This window comes from Apteryx rowi, unplaced genomic scaffold (genome assembly GCF_003343035.1).
Source record: "Apteryx rowi isolate R43461 unplaced genomic scaffold, aptRow1 scaffold_0, whole genome shotgun sequence".
NCBI lineage: Eukaryota > Metazoa > Chordata > Aves > Apterygiformes > Apterygidae > Apteryx > Apteryx rowi.
In genome coordinates, this window is record NW_020447195.1 from 12684649 (window position 1) to 12703349 (window position 18701).

Below are 18701 nucleotides of genomic sequence, written 5' to 3' on the forward strand. Positions count from 1 at the left end.
CTATTATTAATTATGCCTTTGTTTTAGGATGGGAAGCCAGTCTCTAGAACAGCCTATATGCCCATTTATTCTTTCTGAGCACAGCTCTTCCATACGTATCCCTAAAGCACCATGTTACAGTCATCTGGCTAGGCTGGCCATAACTCACTGGGGTCTGTCTTAGTTCCCAGGGAAACTTAGGCTAATTTGTCTCCCCTCTCATTTCCTCCCTGGATAATTAAGCAAGGTATTTCATCAGCAAAACCACTCCTGCTATCCAAGATACAGGAAGTCAAGTGGTTTCCTGCAGCCATGCTATACTTGTGAGCCACACTAGGGAGAAACCTGGGCCCCTGGCCTAGTGGTATGGATTGACTAGTGTCAACACTCTTCAGGACTAGAATCCTCTGATATAGCTTGGCCAAGTCCATATGGAAGAGCACTTGGTGGAGATCTCCTCTGGGCTCTAGATGTTGTCCAAGACATGATTATTATTTTTTTGTCTTCCTCTTCCATTCAAAATGCCCCAAATACCAAGGCTGCAGCCTGCTAGGAAATTCTTGGAGGATCATTCCAGAAGTTCCCCAATAGCTGGACTCTGACAGCAGCCAAACTTAGCACACTCATCACACTTCCTGCCTGTGTGAAGTAGGCTACTCTGTTGGCTGGGCTCAGATTTTCCCATGGGATCTTGGCAGGACAAAGATGGTTCATTCCAGAAAGGAGAGTGACAGTGAAATATTAGTGACATATAATAATAGGTGAATTTCAAAAAACTACTGTGGGACCAGCACCTAGGAATAGGCCAAAGTGACAGTGCACACACTGGGATGAACCTATGCCAGGCCTCCAGGACAGCTCCCACATACTCACTCATGTCCTGTAATGTATAGCTTATTCTATTTAAATGTGTTTCCCTACTCTCCTACTTATGCACACATGCCTTCCACTGAAATGGAGTGTGGACGTTATTTGGAACTTCTAACTTCCAGTTATTGCTGCACACTCATCAGCAAGGAATACCTTTTTGCCAGCTCCCATCACGATATGGCTCTGCTCATTTCTTCTAAGAACTTGGATCTGGCATGTTGTCTCCATTCTGCGGGCAAGAGCTCTAATTCTAATGCAGAAAGAAGATGCTTGCAGGTGTGACTCATGCCTTAGTTGTAATGACACTGAGTCTGAACAGCAACAGACAGAAGCTGAGGTAAATATTTTGAGTGTGAGACTGTGAAACAAGTTGCTGAATCCTTAGTAGCAGTAGTGTGTTGCAGACTCTCAAAAMCCTTAAAAAAACATGCCATCAAATTTACAGGATTTTTTTTTAGGTGCTTTCCTTTTCTTTAGGCATCACCTTCACTCCTCTTTCTGTATTCTGTTAAACTGAACCTGTTAGAGAATGGCCCTTGGATGCATAAAAGCCTTCTGGAAAAAAAAAAAAAGTATGTGTATTTGCAGGATGTATATTTGTATGTGTGAAAACAGTTCCGTGCACACACACACACATTCACACCCATACAGCTTTTTTACATTAAAATTGTCCTAAGTATGCCATGTCACTGTGAGGAGGATCCCCTGGGTCCTTTTGACATCTCCAACTTAACACTGGGCTTAGAATGTGCCGTGGGTATTTCATAAGCAAGAGTTGACCATGATCAGCAAATATCAGTTGGTTCATTAAATGCTGCTACTCCTTCTTGCATTTAGTGTGATGAAAACAATGCGGTTAAAATGGATAATGGGTAGATTGGTGTATGATACTTAAAGAGGAAATTTTGGGGGAGCACCTTGCTAAAATGTCTTGGCTAAGTTATTGGCACATTGTTGCTTAAGAGGAAGTGTTATAACGCAGAAACAATTGGTTTGTGGTTATTTCCCCGTTGCTGTATTTGAAGGTTTTTACTGTCCAGTTTTACCATATACTTCTTTTGTTAAAAACGGATTTTTCTACCCAGTCCAGTCTTTCATAATGACCAATAGAACTGTGGTTTGCCATTTATTTAAGCTTTGCTCAGGGGAGAAGATTTATGAATGGATCGGTAGCCTTATGCCCATTGTATGTGCCTGTTTCCCTCTCAGCCTATGTTCAGCTCTTAAATAGATGAACATTTAGGTAGTATTATACTTCGCAAATACATTGAGACAATCATCAAGTAACCACATGCAGGTCAGGCAAACAGCAGACACTACTGAGGGATGCTAGCACAAGCAGTTCGGGTCAACAACATGAAGTATTTCAAATAATCTTATGTGGACAAACACTGTCAATGGGGAAACTGTGCTCTTTTAACCTCCATAAGAGGAAAACAATGCCTGTAGTTTCTGTACTTCAGACACTGCTCTGTGGATGCTTTTTTTTATTATTTTATTAATTTCTTGAACTTTTCAAGCTTATGTCACATAAGGCCAGCAGAGCATGGACTCCATGCYTAGATGAGTGTCATCTGCACTCAGGCCTCATTATACATTTTCATAGAGGTACCAGGAAGTCCAGCCTAAGCAAGAACAAGGCCAGCCTTGCTAAAGTGTATTGACTCAATATCTTTCCTGGTAAGACCTCATTGCTGGGACTTCTGTAATGCTTCATCTATATTTTAAAGAGCCTTTGCCTTTCACACTAATTTTAACACATAGTTAAAATGGCATTGCAATTTGCTGACTCTGAATCTACAGGAAGGAATCTATCCTAGAGCCTATTCTTGGCAGAAATATTCCCATTAACAGAAGATCCATTCATGCCTGAACTACTCTGATTCTGTAAGCTTCACACTAAAAGCTAGTTTGCCGTCATAACTTCTTCTGCTCTGCTTGCAGTTTTATCATATTTAACTCTAGTATGTTAACACATGGATTATCTTCTTTTTATTGTTTGTGTCTCTTTCAATCTTTAGGAAAGAAAACACCGAAGTAACCTATTCAAAATCTCAGAATGTAATGTACTGCAACAATTCAGAACCCCTATACCAAAAACGTCCCCATAGAAGAAAACAGTGTTTGGTAGGTTATTCAGTTGCCCACTCCTTATCCACGAAGAGACTCATTTTTACTTACCAGCCATGCTTTCTTGCTCCTCTTTGTCTTCGACTTTGTATTTCTGTGAGCAATTGTAGGGCAATATGATAAGACTTGAAGCTCTGTTTGTGGCAGCATTTATAGAGAAAACTGTAGGCCTCTCCTTCCGTTCAAACCAATTACAATTCACATTAGGTGGGTGAGGCAGGTAAGTCATACCAGTGGGCCTGTAAATTTCCTAGTGACCACATATTAGCTCATGGGTTTTAACACACTGTGCTTATGCAATTCTGGTTATTTATCCAGAGGGCTGACTGAGATGCTCAGAAAAGTAAAGCATTTAATTGCATACCTGGAATCCAGAATTTCACATACAATGATGTGTCACGTTGGAAGAGTAAGGATCATTTTTCGAGTCAGTATGAATGTATATTCCAGTATGAGCCACAAATGAGCATATGTGAAATAAAAGTATATATTCATAATAAAATTCATAGAGTTTCCTTCCTGCGAGTGTACACCTAAGTCTAAAAAAAAAAAGCTTGCATTTAACTCATCAGTCCTGTTTTCAGGATCACCACAGTGATGCCTTTGTACCAGCCCCTCCCTAGAGTCTCTGTAAATTAATAATAATAATGGTATTAATGCTACAAATGATGTTAATCCGAGCTGCTTTTAACCTGACAAAGTGAATGCTGGATAACTCCAAAGAATGTGATTCGAGTGGTGATACTCTGGGCACAAAGAGAAACTTCATAAAATTAAAGAAAATGTTCATTTTGTAACAGGTAAAAATTAAAACTACAATTTGTTCTTTTATGGTGGTTACTCACCTAATTGTTTGGGAGTATAGAGGCGCACATTAAAATACTTTGATCTGCCCAGATAGGGCATTTTAGGGAAAGAAAATGAATTAGTTGGCACAGCCTCACAGTGTTTCTTTTTTTTTTCACCCTAATTCTCCTAATTTTTCATATTACCTCTCTTGCTACTTGATCATGGATCTCTCTCTCTCTCTTTCTATAGGAGCTTCCATTTCCTTTCGTTTACACAGATAAGGCATTTTGTCTCATTTTATTATTACTTCACTTATCTACAGTGAGGAAAAGAGCCTGAAGCAATCTCAGGAATGTTAGGGCTTAGCTTGAAGAACTTGAAGGGTGGAAGATAAGATCAGAAATCGGCAAGCATAATACCTATGTATAAAATGGGGGAGAGGCATGAGGAGGAGCTGAGAAATTATAGACTAAATTGATGTCARTTCCTGGAAAATACTGGAATAGATAGACTCCTTGTTAGCAGCTAGCAGATGACTAACAGCTAGCATGGAATTGCCAGAAGTCAGTCAAACCCATTTAAGTTTTTTCTTGACAGATCAAAATGCCAGTGGAGAAGTGAGCAGCAGCAGCTGTCATACATATTGACTTTGATTTGCAACAAGGTCTCATAGAATATTTTCATAAGCACACTTCAGAAACACTGATTACACAAAATTTCTAATAGTTAACTGTGTAACTTGTTGGACTAAAACAAATGTTGAATTGTTGCAATGATTTACTGTCAAACTGGAAGGGCATAGTGACAGAGGTGTCATTAAAGACTGTCTTGGAGCTTTGACGTTTGTTAAATTTGCTCTTTCTGGTGCTGGTAAGACTTCAGCTGAAGTCCAACCTTGGGCACAGCACTTCAGCTAGATCATGTCAAGAACACAGAGGAGACTGAAAAGCTTAAAGTAAAATTAGAAGGATCAAAGTGGACCAATCTAAAAAAGAGGTAACTGGGGAGAGATGATGATGATGATTTTTAAAAAATGTGGAAGGCAGTTATAGAAGGAGAAGAATAAATTTTCAGTAGCTTCTGTGGGTCAGTCAAGGAGTCAATGACATAAAAAAAAAAAAAGAAAAAGACACTAAGGATAAGCTTGAGGAAAAAATGTTAATAGTAAAGATAAGTACTCCACTAGAAATTCTAGGTAGGTTGTAAAAATGTTCATTATTTTTCCACAGACAGTAATAATGGACTGTCAAGGATAATGTATGTATGTGTGTGTATATATGTGTGTGTATATATGTGTGTGTGCATATATATATATATATATTTTTTTTTTTTTGATCTTGCCTTGGAGAATTTATTTTTATGTCAAAGCTGTGACAGTGACACTTTCCCCCCCCGTTATGTACTCTCGGTCCTTGAAGTTGAACTGTATGATGTGGGGAGGAGCTTAGGATGTTATTTTATCCACTTAAAACTAGCAATTTGCAAAAAAATGCATCATCAGTGTACCCTCAATAAGTTATCTTGGACTGAGCCGTGGATCAGCCTATATATGGAGTCTATGTAGTCTGCATCAGTGTTGATTCAATCTTGTTTGCCTTGCTATTGCTCCATTGCTGTGATCTACCCATACTGAACAAACTTCACATTGTGTCCTACCATGAAAGGTTGCCAAATTCCTGAGTAATATGACACACAAGACCGCAGATTTCTTGCATGTCGTTTCTACATCTTAAGAAATGCTCTTTTCAAAGAAGTAATTGAATGTTTTGCATAGAAATAGAGGAATGTGAGCACCATATCAGACCAGTATGGCATCCAGTTGAGATTCCTGTTTCTGCCAGTACAAGCCAGTTCCCAGGAGTCCAAACAGCAGTCTTTCTTGATTATATTGTGAAGGGAAAGCCTGTCCAGCTTTCCRTCACTTGGGTACTTCTTCCCTGAAAGGGGTGTTTCATATGCTTAGAGGTTATTCTAAAATAACAATGTTTTTTTCTTGCACAGAAAAAAAAGCTTCCTCGTTTTTAGAATCTGCTAAAGTTCATCACTTTTTGTACCTTACAGCAATGAGTTTCACATGCTAATTATGAACTGTGTAAATAATCTTCTAAACATTTCCTTTCCTTATTGAACATCCACTAGTTCTTAAACTGTCAGAGTTAAAAGGTACTCATGCCTTTCCTTCAGTTATTGTTCAGTACTGTATTTTGCAAATGTCTTTAACAGTATGTCATTTCTATCCCCCAAATTACAATTTCAGACTTTTCAGTCTCTTTACGGTCTGATATCTTACTTTGAATATTTGTTACCCATTTGTGAAACTCCTTCAATTTCTTTTGTGTTTTTTTGATATGCAGGAACAAGAATTGAACATGATGCAGCATGGGAGAATATACTATTGACAAACAAGGTGACAGTGATTTTTTAGTATTTTCTGATCTATTTCTTATTGAGCCAAGTTTGGTGTGGGGGGTTGTTTGTTTTGTTTTGTTTTGTTTTGTCTTAGCATTTACTCAGCTGAGCCCACAAGACTGTATTTGTTCATCCAAGAGAAAGGAATGGTGTCATAATGAGATATAAGGTAACAGTACCGTGGAGAAGAGGTTTAGGTGCATGGATGGTTAAAAAAGTGAATATTAGAAATCTTGCTAAGAGAGAAAACACTACCACTACAATAGCATTGGTATTTTGGCAATGATGAAGTTGTCCTAAGAATCTAAACCAGTCCTTTACCTGCACCTAAGAAGTGCTTTCCTCTCTGTCCATGAATCCTTCAATTCATAGGTACAGAATTTCTCCTTTTAGCAGTAAATCAGGTATTTCTATACACTTAGGCTGTGAGTAACTAGCATTTTTTATGATGACTTTTCACAACTCCTCAACTCCTTTGGCAGCAGACTAGTGAGGGCCTACTTCAGGTCCAGCTCTAACTATAGGCAAAGTAGGAAACTGGCAGACAGAGGCTGCTGGGTGGGCAGCAAAATGCTGCCTTTATCTGTGTCAGAGTCCCGGAAAGCCCGACTGTTGTTATTGCTCCCAAGAAGGAGTACGGGGGTGGCAACTACTGTGGGAGTAGGGGATTCCTCTCCCAGAAGCGGTCGCTACCACTCCACACCTCCCATCGCACCAGCTGTCCCTTTTCTCCAGGGCTCTCTCCTCCCTTGTACTGTCCATCTCTGTTTCTTGCAGCAGATGTGGTCAGACAGGAGTTTAGTAGAGCTGTAACTAGATACTTAGGAGTTCATTGTATATTCTGCAGTGGATAATTGTGCCTGATGCTAAGAGAATTCTTTGGAGTCCATGAGTGCCAGGGAACATGTCATGCTCTCAGTATACTGGGCTAGAAACACTGTATCATGGTTTTGAGAAGGTTTTTTTCCCCAGCCACAGACAGAATTAACCTAAGCCAACCAAACCTGTTCGGCAGAATCTTGCACTGTACAGAGGAACTGCCTCTTCTTTAGCTCATCTTTACTCATGACCACATCACTTTTCTCAATTTCAAATCAAAATGAAGACATTTCTTGCCACCAGTGTGGCTTCTTACTTACCTTTGAGACCATTCTATGCTTGTTTTGAGTTCCCCAGCAGTAAAATATCAAGTCAGAGTTTAGGTGGAATGCATGACTATGGCTAAAATAGAGCAGAATCCATTTAATTCCCACACGAGTAAATCTATCAGACTGGTTGTAGTAAAGAGAGTGAACAAGATTAGAGGAGAGACATGGAGAACAAGAAACAGCAAGCAAAACAACAGGCTTTCTGAGGACTATTTCCAAGGTAACAGATCAGCCTGTGAATCTCATTGCAGATTTAAAGAAGCATTAAAACATTAAAGAAGCTGCACTATGTCACAGAGACCATTAGTTTGTTGATCATTATGGATGAGGCAAAATAAAATTTCTCTAGCTGTACAAGAAGGTAAGTGCCTTCCACTGTAAGAGAAGGGAGGCTGCTATCACACTGTTGTCACCATGAGACAAATATAACAGCAGAAACTTAATATTTTGGACAGGATTTACTTTTAAAAGTCTAAATGCACTTTCAGTGGTGAAAGAGAGGAAGGGACACAGTTAAGAAACATGTTCTTATTTGCAGATATTACTGCTTTGCAGCTATCCATTTTTTGTTCCTGGAAGCACAATAATTTCACAGCAAGAGCATCCATAGTACTATCAGCTTATCTTGAAAAAAAAATTTTTTTTAAACTAGTGTCTGTAGTGAGTCGTATCCCTATTTTATGACTGGGGAAACAGGCAGAGATAGGTGCCATGACTTGACACCATAAATAATCTGATATCCTAAGTCTCCGCCTAGCATATTAGTCAGCCCTTTTGTCCTATCTAATCATGTCTTTTACGATAAAAAAAAAATTACAATAATATTTCCCTTTGGAAATTTTTTGAGCAAATAACCTCATAATAAATGATACAGTACTATATTCTTTGTGTTTAGCAAAATAACCATTGGCATGACTTGGTGGCTACACAGGGAAAAAACAAGTAATTGATACCAAATATCCCCAAACTTTTAAACTACTGCTGTTGAAATTAACAATAACAATATTGACTAGTGAAAACAATATTGCCTTTTTTCTTTCTATTTAATTTAAAATACTCAATAACATTCTCAGAAACCATCAAATCTGCAGGGGTTTTTTAATCTGCAAATTATATTTTGTATCTGAAATCTGGTTTCTAAATCTCAAATGTATTTGAGTAAACAGAAATAGTCACTTTCTTGGCCCTTCCTCTGTTCAGGTTGCTCATACTAGCACAGTTGTGTGTGTGTCACCTTGCAAAAATGTTTAGGACATTTCCTGTAATTTCATACTCAGGCCTAGTTTTGAGAAACCAACTTGTTTTAACAGTTATTTCTTCTCTATGAACTGTAAAATAAGAAGTTATTGGTGTAATAGCAGAAATTATGAGTGTGCCAAATCTCTGCCTTGGGGCAAAAGGGGAAACAAAAGTATTGCCTCAAAAAGACAAGCTATTGCAAGCTTGCTGTGTGCTTGCTTCCCTGTATAGCTCTCTCCCTTCTCTGGCATGCTTCTGTAACCACATACTATTAGGTTTCTATTAAAAATTTTAAATGATCTAGTAGCAGCAGCTAATGATGTAAAATGAATATAGCAAAGCTAAGTGTGAGACTGTATAGGAGGGGAAGGTGATTTTATTTTAAACAAAAGTGATTTCAGTCACTCATACCCATTCTCATATAGACTTCATGCATTCAGTCTTTCATACTTATTTTTCCATACTCACAGCGCTCACAAGCACCAAGCTGTATATGCCTGGCTACTCTGACTAAGATCACTTGTGGCGAAATGGAGGACAAGCGATGCCAGATTTGGGGTCATATTCCTGTCTCCTGGGTTCCTTTTGATGGGTGACCATTTGCTTATTCTGGATGTGCCTTCTCTATCCTTCAGTGACCCAGTTCTGTGGATCATTAAGCAATACTGTTGATTTACTGCCTGTCCTTTTGTCTCCTCTTCTGGGAGTAGTCTTTCATTTTAAGCTGTCCTTTATTTTCCCAGTCATGTGTCCTGAGAATCTGAATGTAAATCTTGATGACCTGCTGATGCCATCAACTCATGCCATTCTTTTGTCTTTTTTTTCTTGCCTTTTCTTCTTGTGCTTTCATACTGACATTTCTGCTCATAATTATTTATTCCAACCTTAATATTTCTATCACAAATCTCTGCATAAAGGAAGTACCTCAGCTAGACAAGGAAAGTATGCAGTGTCCCAAACTGCTGACAAGCTATAGAAAACATTCTGGGCTAAGTACTGTAATTGTCATATTGAAATTGTCTTTGGAGGGACTTCTCTGATGGTCATTCTGGCATAATAGGGTTTAAATCAATAGAAGTCCATCAGTGTAAAGTAATTCACTCACTTGTTCTGTCATGGAAGGTACCTGTTTTTCAAACTCAATGCTGTGAACACTTTTTGAAGGAGGACAGTGTGATGAACCCTCTGGAATGATTGTAAAAATATCACTGCTCCTTCACGTGCTATTGCTCCATTCAGTGTTACCCAACAGTAACAACAGTGTTATACAGGCTTTTGCAAGAGGAGTTCCTGAATTTAGGTACCGCTAGCTTCGTGTGAGAGGCTCTGCGCTGTTGTTTCACCTATAGACCTAGTTTTGTTTGCACAGTGGCCTACAGTTCCTGGCATTGTCAGACTTGTCTTCAGTGCCTCACTCCACTTCTCCAGGAACAACCAGACCTCCTCTAACAGGTGTTTATACTTTTTTTTAAGAAGAAAACCACTCTCTCTTCATCTTTTCTGACTCCAGGACCAGAATGCACACAACAAATCATTTCATTACTTTCCTGTTTCAATACTGCAGTTTTCCTATCTCCTGACAAACAGATACAGCCAGATTGTATTGTAGGAGAGATTTGTGATTCACAGTTAAAACTGCATACACAAAGAAAATATGACTATGAATGGAAGAAAAATTCAGACTGTTTTTGTTTTAAATTGTGGCTTGGGAACTGATTGCAGTTTATATCACTCTGATACCTAGCCACTGCAACCAAAATGCTAATAAGTATTAACAACGAGAGAAAAGACAAAGGAGGATCTTTTGTTAGGCAAGATGACTAATGGAGAACCATAAGGGAAACACAAGCTCTCCATATTAAAAGAAGGAACTTCCAGCCCCCATGGATGGGAAAGGAAATGTAAAACTATGACGCTGAGGCGTATTTAATATGGCTTTTTTAAATTCATTCCTCACTAGACTGACTGGTACTAATGATAGAGAAAAAAAGAAATTACAGCAGCGAAAAGGGCTAAGTACTTGGGGCAGAACAGGGAAGGAACAGAACTGACTACTTAAGTTAGGTTTTCTCAGATTGGCTCAGGCTGATGAAACCTTCTCTAGGGTAAGGATGGTATGTAAATTGTCACAATAATTTATGTGGTCTGCTACCTATTCCTATGGCCCGCTTTCTCAAGGGAAGAAACTGAGGCTAGGTTAATCTTACTGGCCGTGACTGGCTCTTTGTCTCATCTTCTTTGAGCATCTACAGCTCCTCCTCTGTTACATGCAGACAAGAAATGACCGCTGGCACTCTACCATGAACGCACAGTAATGCCAACCCTTTCAGACAACGTCATACTCATGATCTACAAATACACAAAGTAGATGTATGGTCTACTCAAGCAGGAAAAACTGTCAGAAAAAATCTTGGAATTGTAAGCAGTTGTCTCTGGGAGTTCCTGCACTGTGGATAAGGTTCTGAATATCCAATAAAATATAAGCACGGTGGAATTGCACTTCAGGAAGCCTAATGTTGATTCTCAGAATGATACTGGACTATACAATCTCCAGAGGTCTCTCTCAAACCCAGCTGTTCTGTGATTGTGTAATTCTGTTTTTGCTCTGGGGGGAAGGGTCACAGAATATGCTGGCAATCTTGGACTGCTTGCTAGCAGAGAGTGGTAGAGACGTGGCTGTAGGGAAAGGGCCTGCTTTTGGCAAAGTACATGCAAGCAGTAAGGAAAATCAGCTCTAGATGGGGAGCTTGAAATGAGTGTGGTTGCCTAACAAGGAGGTGAAAGCCAGGGTATTTATGAAGAGTGCTTTTCAGAGGCAAACACAAGAAAGAACAGCAGTGGCCTGGGGAGGGCAGTATTTGCTCTCTGCGATGCAATGCAGCCACACTCCATGCACTCCTTTGGGTGCAAAGCAGAAGAGAGAGCTTGATGTCCCTACAGGAGGTCTGTAGCCCTTCATCCCCAGTCTTCTAGCATGCTCTGATTGGCCTTCTGGCCCTGGCCTCAGTGGCCTTGTTTGTTTCAGCCTATTTGGGGTTATGGGGCCCTCCCCAACTCTCCACAGGAGCTCAGCAAGACTTGGACCAACCTCATTCTCTAAGAGCATGAGTTTAGCCAGGGCGTCCAGTGGAGAAACCACTCCGGCCCACAGTCAGGCACACGATAGTGTGCTGTAGTAGGGGGCTTTGGCAGGTGCCTAGGAGGACAAGGGCCTCCATCATGCTGATGCAGTCTCCGTGATCCTTGACAGGTAGCAGAGAAGGTTACTGTATCTTGGGCTTGAAGCAGTATGTGTTGGCCTTACAGTCGTTGTCCAAGCACGCTCTGAAGTCTTCTGGAAGGAAGGAAAAGCAATTGCTCAGATATTGAAAAAAAGCAGAATATGAATGCACGATATACCTTTTTTTCACTCGCACACAATAAACTAGCTCTTGTTCTGGGCTGCCTTTGGCAGTGACATACTAATTTTTCTCTCCTCCCCCAGACTGGATCACAAAATATCTGGTCATCACAGGAGGCAATCCCTGCACTCCCTGGGCACATCACTGAAAATCTCTCTCAGAGGTGGGCAATGTGCTATTTTTTTGTGCACAAGCACATCTGTAACAGATTTGTAAACTAGCATTTTGGATTTGCCAGTGCTGGTGGCTGCTGGTCCAGTCTGTGCTTGTTCCTGTCACATTTGCAAGGACTTATATCAAAATGGGGTGTGCCTGTCCCCTTCCTTAGACTCAAAGCTATAGTGGCACTTAGTAAGTAGCAGGGTTTGGAATTTGTGTCTTTGCATAAGAGATCATTACTTTGGCCTTTACAGTAATGATTCACGCACATTTCAAATCCAGAGTTACAGCAGTGCTTAGATTTTACTTTGCCTCACATGTAGAAATAAACTTGTAAAGTAAGATGTGCCATCACAGCATTGCATTCTTATGTGCTGAAATGCTTGTACATAAAAAATACTCACCTTTTGCCCTGTGCTGCTGTAGAGATTTGGATGATGCTGGAGCACAGAAACATGGCTGCTTACGGGGAACAGTCAAGTGATGCCCAGTAGCGAGACTGTCACCATTATTGAAATGAATATTTGTGTCCCTAGGGAAGCTGGTCCACTCCCAGTCATGAAGCAGGGGTGAAGCAGCAGGAGCGAAGCAGCAGGAGCAGAGGCAGGCGCACCGTAGGGCTGCGTGCCACCAAGTTTCTCGTCGCCCTTGGCAGGTAGGGGCCAGGACCACCTTGCACTGAGGGCTTGGCAGTACCAGGGAGGTGAGGGCATTTCTGGGGTGGCTGCAGGTGCCTGGGTTTCTCCTGCCCACCTCAAGGCATGGATGTGGGGAAAAAAAGGGTGGGAGGCTTCAGGGGGCCTGGCGGTACTCTGCACTGCAAATGCACCGGGTAAGGTCTGCCTGGAATGTGTATTTGACTTTCCCTTTTTCTTTTTTCTATTTTTTTTTCTTCTTCTTCTCCTTCAATCTTGCCTTTAGGGCTGAGGTTCCCTCCCAAAGCAGGCTTGTGCGTGCACCTTTATGAGGATGCAGATGGCCTGGGGGTATGGGGAGGCAGGCTGGCCCTCGAGCAGGATTTTTGCATGGTGTCCCTGGGAAGATAGCTCCTGTGTACCTCGTGTGCCCAAGGGTGTTGGTGAGCGACAAGATGATAACAAGTGACTGTCAGTTACAGAGCTGTTTCTTTGCCATTCCCCTTACTAAAGAAAAATCAACTTACAGATTGGCTTTCACAGGTGGAGACAAACAATATAGCTTTCCTCCAGTCTGGTGGAGGTTTACCAATGCACCCACAATAACACATGGTCATTGTCAGAGAAGTGTTATGACAGTTGCCTGCAGAGAACATAGAAAAGGTGTTATCATACGTGGACAGTGCTGTTATAGACAGAGCTACAGAAGAAGAGGTGCAAGAGCAAAGTATCTGAGTCTTAAAAATCACCTGATGGGACAGGATTTAAGGTCACTTTGAGTATAGCACACAATTAGCACATCCCAAAGATCATTATATGGGTACTGTACCTGGGGAAACAGAAAATTGACAGAAGAAAGGTTAAAGTTTTGTGTGTCCTTTTCATCAATACTGAGTAAGAGGGTTGTATTTCTTATAGYGGCATACCCATATCTTTTCTGGTAGTAGCTGATTGCAATGGGAGCTACTGGAAAGGAGTCAGGAGCAGAGCTGGAATAAGGGACATGATGCTCTTTTCCCTAACCAGACGGAAGCGGCTGTAAGCATGTTTGCCGTAAAACTATGAGGACCAGGCAAGCCCCGGCTGGGGACCTTCCCCTGGGCACTGACTGCAGGCAACGGTCAGCCGCGCCTCCCCACGGTCTGCTCCGCCTGCTCACCCGGGGCACGCAAGCCTCGCCGGGGGCGCTGGGCCCGAGCGCCGCCGGCACCCCTCGGCGCTGCTGTGCCGGGTGCTGCCATCATCTCCGGGACACGGGATACGCGTGAGGTCCCCGCCATCGTCTCCTTCTGCAGGACAGAAGAGCCCAACGAGGAGGCACAAACGGATGGATCGGGGATGCGGAGAGCTGCCGCCTCCGGAGGACGCCCCTGCACTGCCGCCAGCCGGCGGACGCATGCGCACCGGAGCGCCGTACGCAGCCAGAGGGGTCGCGCATGCGCACGGTGGGGGCGTCGTCCTCACTGCTGCCCTCAGGTGCTAAGAATCCAGGATAGCAGCCAACGGGCCCACGCATGCGCACTGCGTTCCGCCGCGCTCACTGCTACCCTCGGCTGTCGATAAAGTAGTACTGCACGCGTAAGGCGCACGCATGCGCACTAGTTTTTCCATGCTCACTGCTGCCCTCGGGTGTCGACACGCCAGTACTGCAGCCACGACTGCCCTCCCCCGCGTACAAAGAATACTGCAGCCAGCCGGCGCGCACCGCCGATCGCTGTGTTCGCCGTTACTCTCCGGTGCTCCGGGAACGGGTAAGCGAATGGGCCGTGCTCGTCGCCCCTTCCCGGTGCTCACAGGCCGGTGGCGCAGAATGCTGTTCCTTGTCGGTGCTTCCTGGTGTCGTGGGGACGGGCAGTGCCGTCTTGGAGCTGCTCCGCGGTGCCCTCTCACCGGGGCAGCACCAGAGCCTGCTCGCTGATCCCTGCCGCTCTCTCGGGCACGGGCACGGGCAGAGCAACCTGGGGGCGCTCGGTGGGAGCCCCGCGGGGCCGCGGCAGGTTGCGGTTCGCACGCGTGAGTCGGCCGGCTGCAGTGTCGCGCCGCAAGCACGTGAGGGCGCCATTGCGAGTCTCGCCTCCCTCCCGCTCCCCTTCCCCCCCGCTCCCCCGGCCCCTCCCGCTCGATCGGGTCCGTAGCCGGCGCATGCGCGGTGCTCGAGCGCCGGGCCGCCGCTGCGGCGGCGCTCCGTTGGCGGCCGGCGCATGCGCAGCGGCAGGGAGCAGCATGGCGGCGAGTAGGGCAGGCGTTTTCGCTCGGCGGCGGCGGGTTGAGAGCCGGGGCCGCCTGGAGTCGAGGATCTGGGGGCCCCGGTGAGGCGAGCGCGTGCCTTCGGATGGCGGTGGGCTGTGTCCTGCCCGCTGCGGCCGTCGGTGCGTGGAGGCGGCGGTGCGTGATGAGGAGTGGCGGGGGCTGGGGCCCGGCTCCACGCCGCGCCAGGAGCGTGGGGCCAGGTGTGCTGGAGCGTGGTCTGACTTTCCCTGTTCCGTGTCTCACCTTTAGGGCCCCGGTTCCTCCCCAGYGCGGGCCGGGGCGCGCGCTCGCCCCTGCAGACGCAGCCCGGAGGAACGGGGAGGCAGGCGAGCCCCGGAGTGGGCTTGTGGCGCGGCGTCCGCGGGAGGACGGCTCCTGTGGCGGCAGGCACACCCGAGAGTGCTGGTAAGTCCCGAGGAGGTTTAAAACCTCTGGACCGAGCAGGTTGAGTGTCARTTTGAGTCAGGTACGATTAGTGCAGCCCCAGGTTATTTCCTGGAGAGCTGGGGCTAGGCAAGCAAGAAGAGGGATAGAAGAACGACACTCCCAGGCACCCGGAGGCCCCCCCCCCGCCCCCAGGCAGTGTGTGGGCACCAGCCAATGCGGGCACCGACTGACTGAAAACCCCGCTGAGCCTTGCTGAGCCCTGCTCCCTCCTGTCTGGCTGCCCCAAAGCCACAGGCTTCCCCAGTGTGGTATGTGGTGACGGGTCCTCCGTTGCCTCTGACGTCTCCCCAGGCAGAGGGCAGCTGCACGTATGCTGCACAGGGGTCTGGATGTCTCCAGCGGTGGCACAGCAGACTGATGTCCCAAAGCCCCAAGCAATCCTAAAACCACTCCCAGACCCAGTCCCCACAGCAGTGAGGTGTTCTGATAAATATGGGGGGTGATCTGTGCCTCCCCTTTGACTCAGTCCCACTTTAGAGAAAAGGGAATTTACAGCACTTCTCGGTGAAGAATGTTGACAGGCGGGTGTACAGATGACAAACAGACTTTTCTCTCTTTTTTTCTGAGCCACCTCTTAGAAGCCTCTGTGCATGCAAGAGGACTCTGTTAATGCGGCTAGTCTGGAATAATTGTGCTGTGCACAGTGCTTAAGGAGAACATTAACATAAAATTGCAGGCTAAGGAATAACCTTAAAAAAATACAAGGCTCGGGAAGAGCCTAAGAAAACACTGCTGGGCTATGGGAAGCCCCAGTGATGCTACTTCAGAAAACAGCATGGCTTTTAGGCACCTCCTAAGCAGGAGAAATGACTTACTCCAGCCCATAGGACAATGGGTGCTCTTAATTCCCACCTTTAATTACCCAAAGCGTTGTGAAAGCAGAAGGGGCTAGAGATGATGCGTAGCGGGTTATGGACTACATGTAAAGTTTCAACCAACAACAATTCCCTCTTAAAATAGAAACAGTTTAGTCTTAGTTGGTAGATGAACGTGGCTTTGAGTAATGTGAAGAGAAGCGCTTCTGTCAATGCCCCGGAAAGCCTTGGAGAAGCGGTCCAAAGATCTGATACCCTCACGGCTTCGTCAGTTGTCTGGGTTTATTTGGCAGGGTAGCCCACCGAAGGGGGACATCTTGAAGAGAAACAGCTGGACCTAGCGATCCAGTTGTTGATTTTGGTCATCACCTGTGAGGCCAGCATCCAAGTGTAACAGGGATCTAGGAGCTGTATCAAAAAGGTGATAGGTTTGAAGCAGCGACGGGCAAATCAARTGCTATCATTCTTCTGCATGGCTAAAGACTGAGAGACTTGTCAGTTAAGCGTGTGTATACGAGGGTTTGAGAAAGGATACTGAACAGTAACAATAATACCGAAGCAGAATAAAAATCAGGTTTCATGGAAGATGGCATAGCTAAGTTTTAGGTGATGTGCTTGCCTGTCTAATAATCTAGCCCGAATTGCTGTACGTCATGTTTCCAAACTGTTTACCCTGTAAAGTATGATGCAAGGTGCTGTATTAAGACCTTTCCTTTAAGGAAAAGGTAAGGGAAAAGAAAAGAAAAGAAAAAAGAAAAAAAGAACGCGGTAAAGAGAAAAAGAACATGCATAAATCGAAGTGTTTCACGGCAAATAAAATGCAAGTTTCTCTCTTTGTTATAGAGGTGGAACCAATAGTAGCAAAAGCTGACGAAGAGAAAAGCTGGACAAGCAGTTTTTTGGTGATTAATACCGAAGGGATGGGATGAAACAAGGAAGCAAAAATGCAGTTTAGGGGACCCTTGATAGCCGCAGAACCTGCTRCAGTAGGAGGTGTTCTGGCATGGGTAACTAGGGTAACTCTTGATAATGACTGTTAGTTATTTCGGCCTCCCAGAGGCAGCGCTGAGGACTAAGTAACCCGTTCCCACCCCGTGGATGTTGTTCGCTGTATCTGCCTTAGTTTTGCTTTGGTTGTTTCTATTTTGTTTTGTTATTATACGTGCATATGTAGAAAGGGAAAGATGTCATATTTAATTTTTAGATTGATTGCCATGGCTGAAGTTGAAGAGACCAGAAAAACGTCAGCAAGCTGAAGTGATGAAATCAAACGGAACCGACTGAGAGCTGTCTCCATCGCCCAAAAAGGGAAAGCCCGTTCCTCCTGGTGAGGAAAGATCACCATTAATAGCGATCGGAATAATAGATCACCAACATATAAGGTCTGAAGGTCTGTACGCATTACGAAAAGTATGCTACGTACGTATATTTCTGCGCGTGTGACTTTATGTGTATACGAGGCATCATGCTTTAAGAGCTACAAGACAGCAAACTATTATCTTGGGGGAATGGTGGTCAAGTGGCCAGAGTCTCTGAAGAGACAGAGAGACAGAAGTGTCCGAACTGTAAAATTAAGAGATCGCTTTCAGGAAGGCTTGGTTAGCACGCCCCCAGGTTAATTAATCCTCACATCCCCTTTGGGGCCACAACMGAAATTCTCCAGCTGCGAGAAAGACTGTTTAGCAGCAGTCTGGTCTGTAACTGTCTTTGAGACTTTTCCCTTTGAGAGCACCGAGGCAATCCCATCTGCTCAATTCCCTCTGTAGTAGCTAATGTCAGGGAAGCAAATAGACAGCGGAGTATCATCTATCCAAGTGGCACAGGGGGCACTAATCTTAACGAGCGGGGTGGGGGGGTTACTGTGCAAACGTTACAAGAAGTGGATCTTCTTGTGCGGGTCTGAATTGACAGAGCACGGTTGTGCCAAAAACGTGGACGTGGAAGGTTTCCGAAAGATTAATCTCTAGTGGCTACTTAGTCTAACTTCCCCTTCACAGCAAGCCCRACTGTTGACATAGCTTCCAAAAGAGGGGTTGGGGGAAGCAGTATTTGTGGCTTGTGTATTCTCGTTTGCCTTGCTTGTGTGCGTGTATAGAGATCTGTTTTTTGTGCTTATAAACAACTTTGAATTCTTATGATTCTCTGCAGAGCTTTGAATCGTTTTTTTGTTTTGTGCTTTGCTTTATACTTTTGTAGGGCGATGGATTTTACTATGCCTCCATCAACAAGCACTGGCTGGCAAAGTTATGTCATGTCCCAACGGAGACTCTTAGGCAAGACAGAGGAGTTCAGGTACGCAGCCTGCCAAAAGAATGTTGCSCAGGAGGGGTTGCTACCCTTGAGCTATAGGCGCTGATGCACACGGCTCGTTCTGTCAGACACAAAGAGGTTTTCTTTGGTTGCGGAAATTTTAGCTTGGCTTTACACCCT

At 44.4% G+C, this 18701-nt stretch overlaps 2 long non-coding RNA genes across 6 annotated transcripts; both read left to right on the plus strand.

Moving 5' to 3' along the window:
- The first annotated feature begins 6142 nt into the window (after positions 1–6142).
- Positions 6143–13149, plus strand: LOC112962083. The gene is made up of 4 exons (XR_003252197.1): positions 6143–6175; positions 12049–12128; positions 12661–12779; positions 13046–13149. It is a non-coding gene; the product is annotated as an uncharacterized LOC112962083 (long non-coding RNA).
- Positions 13150–14421: 1272 nt separating this feature from the next.
- LOC112975914 lies at positions 14422–18695 on the plus strand. Of its 5 annotated transcripts, XR_003256831.1 has the most exons (4): positions 14993–15144; positions 15259–15414; positions 17476–17661; positions 18468–18695. It is a non-coding gene; the product is annotated as an uncharacterized LOC112975914 (long non-coding RNA). The 5 variants fall into 5 exon arrangements; XR_003256843.1 differs by lacking the exons at positions 14993–15144; positions 18468–18695 and adding an exon at positions 14422–14510 and having other exon boundaries at positions 17476–17697; XR_003256835.1 differs by lacking the exon at positions 18468–18695 and having other exon boundaries at positions 14987–15068; positions 17476–17697.
- The last annotated feature ends 6 nt before the right edge of the window (positions 18696–18701 follow it).